Source organism: Salvia miltiorrhiza, chromosome 2, assembly GCF_028751815.1.
Source record: "Salvia miltiorrhiza cultivar Shanhuang (shh) chromosome 2, IMPLAD_Smil_shh, whole genome shotgun sequence".
NCBI lineage: Eukaryota > Viridiplantae > Streptophyta > Magnoliopsida > Lamiales > Lamiaceae > Salvia > Salvia miltiorrhiza.
The window spans coordinates 5,850,022-5,859,651 of NC_080388.1; the positions used below are offsets into that span (position 1 = coordinate 5,850,022).

Consider the following 9,630-nt stretch of genomic DNA (forward strand, 5'->3'; position numbering starts at 1 on the left):
AAAGGCAACTTCCAGCTGTGACGCGCGCTCTGGAAGTAATCTCCACCCCAGCGGAAATCGCGGCTCTCGCCAGCGGAATGGCTTCCGCTCTGGCTCTCGCCAGCGGAATGGTGATTTCTCTGCTATCGCCAGAGGAACAGTGATTTCTCTGGCTTCTCGATTTCGCTGTAATGGACTTTTGTGATCCCGCTGTATTGGCTTCTATCCCCTCTGCTCTGACTCTTGACTCCTCTAGTGATGACTTGGCTACACTGGCTTCTTGATTTCGCTGACTCCAGAGAAATGGTGATTTCTCTGGCGTTTGATTCCTCTGGCATAGCGATTCCTCTGCCATTTATGTTTCCAGTAGCGAAGTGATTTCTCTGGCGCTTCGATTCCTCTGGCGAAGTGATTTCTCTGGCGCTTCGATTGTCGCAGCCCGATTCCCGACACTAGCGATAGTGGGGTACGAGTATCGATACGACTATTTTTAAAAGAATAAAAGATAAGAAGAATAGGTCGAACATCAAACGGAAGCTCGCATCAAAATGTGTTAAGGAAATCATCATAAAGGAACCCAAGGGTAAAATCGTCAACGTCGTTATAACTTTTTATTTATCAGGAATTTCACGAACAAAAACAAAACGGGTATCGCTCATTTTTCGTAAGGAAGCATAATATGCAGAGTATCGCAGCAAAAGGCGAACCGATTATATGTATGAAGACACATAACCGTGAGTATATTACTTGATTCGAAAGGAAACGAAGTATTTTAATCATCAAGACTGTATTAATCATAAGGGCAATATTAAATATGATCACATCGATTGAAACGGTTCCCCACCAGCACCAGACCAATCTCGCTCCCCGCTTAGCCTGCACATTTAGAAATACATGCAGGGCGTGAGTACATAATACCCAGTGGGCAAACGCCGAAAAACAAGGAAAGTGCTCTTAGAGCTATAAGTTTGAAGCTTGCCACATCTCAGCAATACACAGAAATAAAGTTAGCGTAAATGAATCTGTGCATGCAGTTTTCATAATCATGATATCATAGATAAACGATAGCGCTATCAAAGTACTCATCATGCATGTACCACATCTACAACTCATCATTATCAAAGGTACTGAGAAGTAGGCCTCCCTCTCAAGTACCGTGACCGGCCGACCCGAAGACGGCTCGCAGTCACCTCTGTGCACAAAATCCCGCTTGTGGCAGGACCGAATTCGTCTCATCAGTAGAGGGTAACACACAAGCTTAACATCAAAAATTGGCAAGTCAAACAGTTCTCAAATATCAGTTAACTCAAATCATTTGATAAGCTCATAACATCATTTAAATCATTTTAGAAAGCTCATACGCTAAACGTATACTCAAAATATTGCCCACCTGAAGTCCTTCGCTAATCCTGGAAAGAAATCAGGCAACTTACTTCTTCGTCTCGCTCGGGCCTTCATATGTCATCATCACATCGTCATCTTCATCGTCATCGAAGGTTCATGTGATAAAACAAACCTTAGTCAGAAACTCAATTTCTAAATTCCAAACTCATCTTAACTATAACTTCTCACTCAACGTCTATTTACCCATTGAAACTCAATCCCTAGGCATACTCGGCTTCTAAGGATTCACACGTCCTATTATCGACTTAACTCTCAACTTGGCTCAAACTCATAGCAATCAAGCACATAAACAAGTATAAACACTTAAGCATATGAAAAACACACATAGACAAGTCGAAAACAAATTTCACTCTGCACTGACTCAACTTTAAAATCTCACCAGACTCTGTACAGAACTCTCCTGGGGTCGTAACTTATATCAAAAGAAACCTCCTTGAGTCTAGTTTCATATAAAAAAAATTAGGATCAAAAACTCCATTTATTTTAGGAGATATGACTGTTTTACTACAGTCTACCATATTCGGCAGTTTTTAGCAACCGAAAAGTTTGATTTTTGAAAAATAGTAAACGTTGTCAAAAAGGTCTGAAATTTGGTGCGTACTTATCTAAGACACTCAGGTCTCACCCATAAAAATTTGGATTCCAGAATACTAAGGAAAGCTACTGGAAAAGATGACTCTACTGGTTACTGACCGAACAATTCGGCAGAACGTAGCAGTTTTGGTTTTGTATTTTATAAAAATAGCAAACGAAGTCCAAATGACTTAAAATTTTATTGATATTCTCAAGACTCTCAAATATACTTATCATAAAATTTTCAGGGTGTTTGGGTATCAAAAACTCCTCGAAAACAGTATGTCAGTGCGTCGTGAAAAACGACTCCGAATCATACACACAAGCAAACATGCTCAACTCAACATTTATTCAAAGCAAACTCATCAAAGCTCATTTTAAGCACTTATAGCACTTAAAAACATTCAAGTACAACATAATACTCATCATACTCAAATTAACTCTCCTCTTTTACATCTTAACTCAAATCTCAAGGAAAACGTCTCCACGAACGCATCAACTCAATTCTCTTTTCATTCTCATGCTCAAAATCACTCTATCATTCAAATATGATCTTTTATATCATATAACTCATTATTCACATATTCATTCTCTTTTTATCATGTAAACTAGATTTTAATGAAAATTCATGTATCATCATAAAACTCTTAACAAAACATGGCAAAAGTTCACATAATGATCATAGAGCAATTAGACCTCATTTTATCATTCATCAAACTCACATCACACAAGAACTCAAAAACTCATACAAACTAAACTAAGCCAAAATTTTATTTAGCCTACATTAGACTTAATCAAAGATACAAAGACACTACTATCATGCTTAAAAACATATATCTTAAGCCAAAATCACTTAATAACACATAGATCAAAAAGTCCTAATTTTTATTAAACTAACTCTTTGAAAATTTTATAAACACATATGAATCTTTAATCCATTCATAGATCTATCATTCTTAGCCAATTTATCTCTCATATAAACCATCAATTTACAAATTAGAGCATGAAAACACATATCCCTAATTTTATTAAATTAACTCACATCCAACTCATCAATTGACATCATATACCCAAATTACTCCATCAATAATCATCATATACTTCTCATGGACTCATCTACATCATTAATTCATCATTTAACTCATTGACTCAAAAGTTCCCATTTTTGGGTAAACTAACTTCCATCGAAGTTTCACATCTCAAGGCACATATTTCACAACATACATCAATCATCAACAAACATCATATAAGTCTCATTTTTCACCCCAAATCAAGAAAAGAAAAAGAAAATTTTTTGAAGGGGTGAAGACCCACTTTTTCGAAAATTTAGGAAATAGGGAGGGGGTGATTTTCTTGCTTCAATCCTTCAGGAATACACACACACAACATCCTTCAAGCAAGATTTATGGAAAAACATGGTCACTTACCCAAGTTTCTTACCAAAGTTCACACTTTCTCACTCTAACTTTGAGGCTCTTCTTCAAGGATTCTCTTGATTATAAGTGGCTAGAATGTGTTTATGGAATATTTTAGAGTGGATTGAGGTGTTTGGTAATATTTTTGGGAGCTCCGAAGGTTTTCTTCAATGGAGGAAAATGGAGGAAATGAGAGATGAAGGAGAGGGAGAGAGGGCCGAAAATGGTGAGTGAGGGAGAGAGAAAATATTTGGTGAGATATGAATTGATCTTGCTAATCTTTGGAAGATTTTGAGATCTTAAGGAAATCTTGATCTCTCTCTCTCTAATCTCCACACTTCTCTCTCTAATCTCTACATTCTCAATCTCTACTCTCTCAATAATTTACACTCTCAATCTCTACTCTCTCAATCTCTACACTTGGCAAATTTGTGGCATTTTAATCATATGGTAAGGAAATTAAAACAAAGTGTGAGAAGGTGATTAAATAAAAATCACAATAACTATGGAAATGTCACTCACTAATAAAATACCATAGCATAATTATTCATGTGACCAAAAATAATAATTATAGCACTAATATTAGTGCACTCACTCAATTATAATATTCCTCTTCATAAGATAAATAATTTTAAAAAAAATATTATGCTTTGGAAAAATTTCCATAAACCGGCATCATTCAATTTCTCGGTAAAAATAAACCGCACTTGCTTTGGAAACTTAATCCAAATTCCAAGTGCTAAGGTCTCAAAAAAAAAAAAAAAAAAAATCATAACAACTTGGTCATCATGACACACGTAACAAAATCACATAATCACTTAGTCACGTAAATTCACATAACATCACATCAAAGCAGTCGGCAAACACAAACAAACTAGACGTCTCTCAGACCGACTCTTTTCATCAAGGTTCTCACTCTTTCTTCCTCGACTCTATTTCCAACTCATTATTCCTATTTTCTTAATAGGACAGTCAATCTCTGATAACTCGGTATCCGGTAACTCTATTCCCGGTAGTTGGAAATAAAATAAAATCTCAACTCAATTCAATCAGCATCTCTATCTCAACTCAGTTCTCAATTCTCATCACTCTAACTCCATCATTGGTTTGTCCACTCATATCTCTATTTAAAGACAATTTGTCTTATCTACTCATAAAAAAAAGTTGTCTCGTATTTCGACATCTCAGTACTCTCATCAGTGTTAAGACACTATCTCACAACATAAGAAAAAGTACAGGGTGTTACATCCTACCCCCCTTAAAAAAAATTTCGTCCCGAAATTTGAGTTATTCACCTTCGGGAAAAAGCTCTGGATACTTCTCTTTCATCTTCTCTTCAAGTTCCCATGTTGATTTTTCTTGACCGTGATGTGTCCATTGGGTTTTCACCAAAGGAATCGACTTGTTCCTCAATTGTTGGATCTTCCGGTCCAGCATAGCATCAGGTTTCTCTTTATAGCTCAAATCTGGTTCCAGGGACACTTCTTCTCGATGGATGACGTGTTTTGGATCAACACGTACTTTCTCAGTTAGAGAAACATGGAAAACGTCATGGACGTTCGCGAAGCTTAAAGGCAACGCTAGTTTATAGGCTACATGGCCTACTTACTCTAATATATCATAAGGTTCTATATATCTCGGTTTGAGTTTTTCTTTAAATCGAAAATAACATGCTCCCCGAGATAGGGAAAACTCACATAAACATCGTTTCTAACATCAAAAGAATCTATCAGTGATTACTCAACTGTTTAATTTTCTTCTCTCGATTTTGCTAATCGATGCCACATTTCATGGCTATGTGGTCCCACTTCTATTGTGGAAGTCTCTAATAGGTGTAATTCGTATATGGTTGCCAAAGTGGCGCCTTCACGTGTTAACACGTCAAACATCTTTCTACGAAAGATGCCATCTCTCGCTTCTTATTCTCCTATCAAAGCGTCGTTTCAGTCTTGGCGCATTTATACTTTCCGTCTGTGCGGTGTAAGGGGTATCATGAGCTTCGCTCGTGATTTCATTCTTCGACTCTTCTTTATCAGGCACACACAGTCTCTCTTAAAACAAAAATGGCGTTATCTGCCGTCTCTTGATAATTTTCCATTTTCTCGATTCGAATTTTCATTCGAAACATTTCCATCTTCTCATTCTCTCTCTGAGCTGTGACTATTCTTGATCGTGAGTCAGGCATAACGTTCAGTGCAGAAATTACTATTTCTGTCGTTTGTGGTGGTATTACTACCTCCAAATTCATCTTCTCGAATTCCTTGATTAGGTTCTCTTCTCGAGTAATGAGAAATCCTAACTCTCCCTGATTCTCTCTGCTTAACGTGTCAGCTACAACGTTAGCCTTTCCAGGGTGATAATTTATTTCGCAATCGTAATCCTTCAATAACTCTAACCATCTTCTTTGTCGCATGTTCGAATCTTTTTGCTCAAAGAAATAATTGAGACTTTTATGATCGATGTATATCTCACACAGTGCTCCATAGAGATGGTGTCTCCAGATCTTCAAAGCATGCACTACGGCTGCTAATTCTAAATCATGCGTTAGATAACTCATCTCGTGTGGTCTCAGTTGTCGCGAAGCATGCGCTATAACTCTTCCTTCTTGCCTCAGTACACAACCTAGACCATTCTTCGATGCATCAGGGTACACTGCATACTCTTTATCCGCTTTCGGAACAGCTAACACTGGGGCAATAGTGAGCCTCTTCTTTAACTCTTGAAAAATTTCGCTCGCGTTCGTTCGTCCAAACGAACTTGACTTCTTTCTTTAGCAAGTACGTCAATGGCTTAGCGATTTTCGAAAAGCCCTCAATAAAACGTCGATAATAACCTGCTAATCCCAGAAAACTACGAATCTCGTGCGGTGTGGTTGGCGATCTCCGCTCCTGTACCGCTTGGACTTTCACTGGGCCCACTTCAATTCCTCTCGCAGAAACAATATGGGCGAGAAAATTGATTTCTTCAAGCCAAAACTTGCATTTGCTAAACTTTGCATAAAGCTTTCCAGCTGGCAATCTTTCCAACACGATCATCAACCGCTCTTCGTGTTCTCATTTACTCTTCGAGTAAATCAGGATATCGTCTATAAAGACTATCACGAACTTGTCTAGGTATTCGCGAAAAACGCGGTTCATGAGATTCATGAATACTGCCGGAGCATTCGTCAAACCGAAAGGAATTACTATAAACTCATAGTGTCCGTATCTTGTACGAAATGCCGTCTTCGGAGTATCTTCCGATCGTATCTTCAGCTGATGGTATCTCGTTCTCATGTCAAACTTTAAGAAAAAGTGCTCGCTCCTTGTAGTTGATCGAACAGATCAGCGATTCGGGGTAACGAATATTTATTCTTTAACGTCACTTTGTTCAACTCTCGATAGTCGATACACAACCTCAAGCTTCCATCCTTCTTCTTAACAAAAAGAACTAGTGCTCCCCACTGGGAAACACTGGGTCGAATGAAACCCATAACTAGAAGTTCTTGGAGTTGCAGCTTTAACTCTTGCAACTCTGCGGGGGCCATTCTGTATGGCACTTTCGACGTCGGTACAGCGCTAGGCTCTAAATCGATCGTAAACTCAAGCTTTCGGCCTGGGGTAATCCCGGTAAAGTCTCGGGAAAAACGTCTTTATACTCTCGTACAACTGACACGTCATCAACGTTTGCCTTGGATTCGTCTCTCTCTGGTTCAGATATACAACGTACGCGATTGTATCTTTTCTCCACAAGAGCTTTCTTGCTTGTGGTGCCGAAATGATCAGTGTTTTCTTCTATGTTCTCTCAATACCAATGAAGGAAATAGGTTATTGGCCAGGTGGCTGAAAAGATATCCGTCTCTCCTTGCATTGTATCTTTGCATGGTTTTCTTCTAACCAGTCCATTCCAAAATTATATCCAAGTGCCACATATGCATCAGTCTCAGATTTCTAACCTCGAGCTTAATCGATCTTAGTTCGAATTCTAAGTTAGGGCACACAGATGAAACTGTAGTAATTCTGCCTATGGGTGTGGCTACTCTTTAGAGGTTGTGGAGCAAGCTCTATGTTCAGTGTCGAACAAACATACTATAGGCACATCTTTCAACTCACCTATACCTGTCAAAATTTCTCGATTCTTGTCCGGTGCTTTCTGCTCAAGCGCGAACAGTCTCTGGTGGTGAGGTTGATTCGCCTGTGGGGCTGGTAGTTGCCTTCTTGACTGATGTGGTCGATAGGCTGGCTGTTGTCGCTGTGGTGGAAGTAGCGATAGGATTCCCTCCATTGCTTTGAGTTGCGGTCGAAACTGACTCGGTCGTCCTCCGTTTCCACTTTGCTGACGATTCGGACACTGGTTCGAGTAGTGCCCGACCTTTCCGCAGGTGTAACAGCTATTCTGTCTCATCTTGAATTCTCTCAGATGTAGTTTATTGCACTTCTGGCAAGGCGGTATCCCTCACAGTCCTTGAGGGTTTACTGCTACTGGGGCAGTTGGGCCAATCATAAGGCCGTTTGTCTCAGTTCTGATATTGCGGTGGCGCATTCTGGCTCTGCCACGGCTTCTTGGGATCTTGACTTTGGTCCTCCCATTTTCTCTTTTCTTCTTGCCCTCGTCCAGAAAAAGGTGGATTGCACGTTTGAGTGCTCTAATTCGTTTGGGGGTGCTGAAGCTTAATCGCGTTCTCTGGCTGCATTGCCAGTTCTATATCAAATGCTCTATTTAATGCTTCAGTACACATAACCGCATTCTGACTCGTTAAATCGTCTCGTACCTCTTGTCTCAAACCCGATCGAACAATTCTGACATCTTCTCGTTCATCTCTTCTCGATGTGTGGCATATCGAACCAAGTCGCGAAACTGACGTTCGTATTCAGCTACGGTTTTATTGCCTTATCTCATATCATCAACTCTATTTCTTTCTTCAATCGGTTTTTCTTTCTCGACAAAAGTCTAAGGGAATATATGTCAACCTTAGAACTAATTCTCATAACTCACAAATCATAAGGCTCTTACTCAGCATCATATTATTTCCTCAATTCTCATAACTCAACGTCAAAGACATATTTCATGTCTATCATTGCAACATCAGATTAAAGCTCTACTCAAGTATAGAGACTCTATGGTTATCGTTATATAGATATATAAGGAAATTTTCTCTTTCGAGAACTCTTACTAATTGCGGGGCATAACGAAAATAAAACATCCCCTAATACTACGACGATGCTATCTATACTAGTCGTTATCTCAGTCTGCTATCGTGGAATACATTATCTGCTCTAACCCATCATCTCGATCTTCTTGAATCTGCTATTGCCTATTCTGGCTTAGCATATCACTTCTTCTCATCCTCGAAATGGTTAGCTTTCTACATACTTGGCTAATTTAAGAAAATCCATACACTACAAGAAATACGACCTTTTGCGACACAGACGATGTGTCGCAAAGTTTGATTTTTTTGTCGCAAAAGCTAATTTGCGACATATTTTGCGTCGCGGTGGATTGTGTCGCAAAAGGTTGTGATGTAAATTTACTACATTATTTTTCAACTGTGACGCAACATATACAACACTTTTTGCAGCACTAAATTAAATGTCGTATAGAATTCGCGACACATAATGTGTCATTAGTCATAGTGACGCATGTTTGGTTGCGTCATATTGCACAACATTAATTGGAATGCCGCATCCTAATATACGACACTTTTTTTGTGACATTACAATTAATGTGACATAGCATTTTTACGACACTTTTTAAATTTGTGTCACAATATATACCACATTCTATGCATCTCTAGATGAAGTGATGCATCATAATTTACAACAGTAGTTTGTGACATTATAATTATGTGACGCAAAATTTCACGACGCTTATAGTATCATATTTAAAATGTCGCATAATATTGCGACATATAATATTTGTTGCAAAATTTTGAATAATTGTCGCAATATATACAATATTTTTTGCATCACACTATCATTGTCATAAAAATGTTGCGTCATTTATACAACACTAATTGAAATGACACATCCCAATTTGTGACACTATAATTAATGTGACGTAATTGGTTGTGACACATGTGACCTCATTGTAAATATGTCGCCTAGTACTGCAACATAAAAATATTTGTTATAAAAAAATGATTTAATGTTGCAAAATATACAACACCTTCTGCATCACTTTATTACTGTCTCACAAATTTTGCATCATTAATACAACACTTGATTCAAGAATTTTGTTGTTGTATTTATATATAATGTCCCATTTATTAATTTTAAAAAAA

At 38.3% G+C, this 9,630-nt stretch overlaps 1 long non-coding RNA gene across 1 annotated transcript; it reads right to left on the reverse strand.

Annotated features, from left to right (window-relative positions):
• Positions 1-573: 573 nt before the first annotated feature.
• LOC131012822 (uncharacterized) lies at positions 574-3,685 on the reverse strand. Its single transcript, XR_009097472.1, has 3 exons — positions 3,384-3,685; positions 1,370-1,431; positions 574-855 (listed from the first exon to the last, which is right to left on the reverse strand). It is a non-coding gene; the product is annotated as an uncharacterized LOC131012822 (long non-coding RNA).
• Between the last annotated feature and the right edge of the window lie 5,945 nt (positions 3,686-9,630).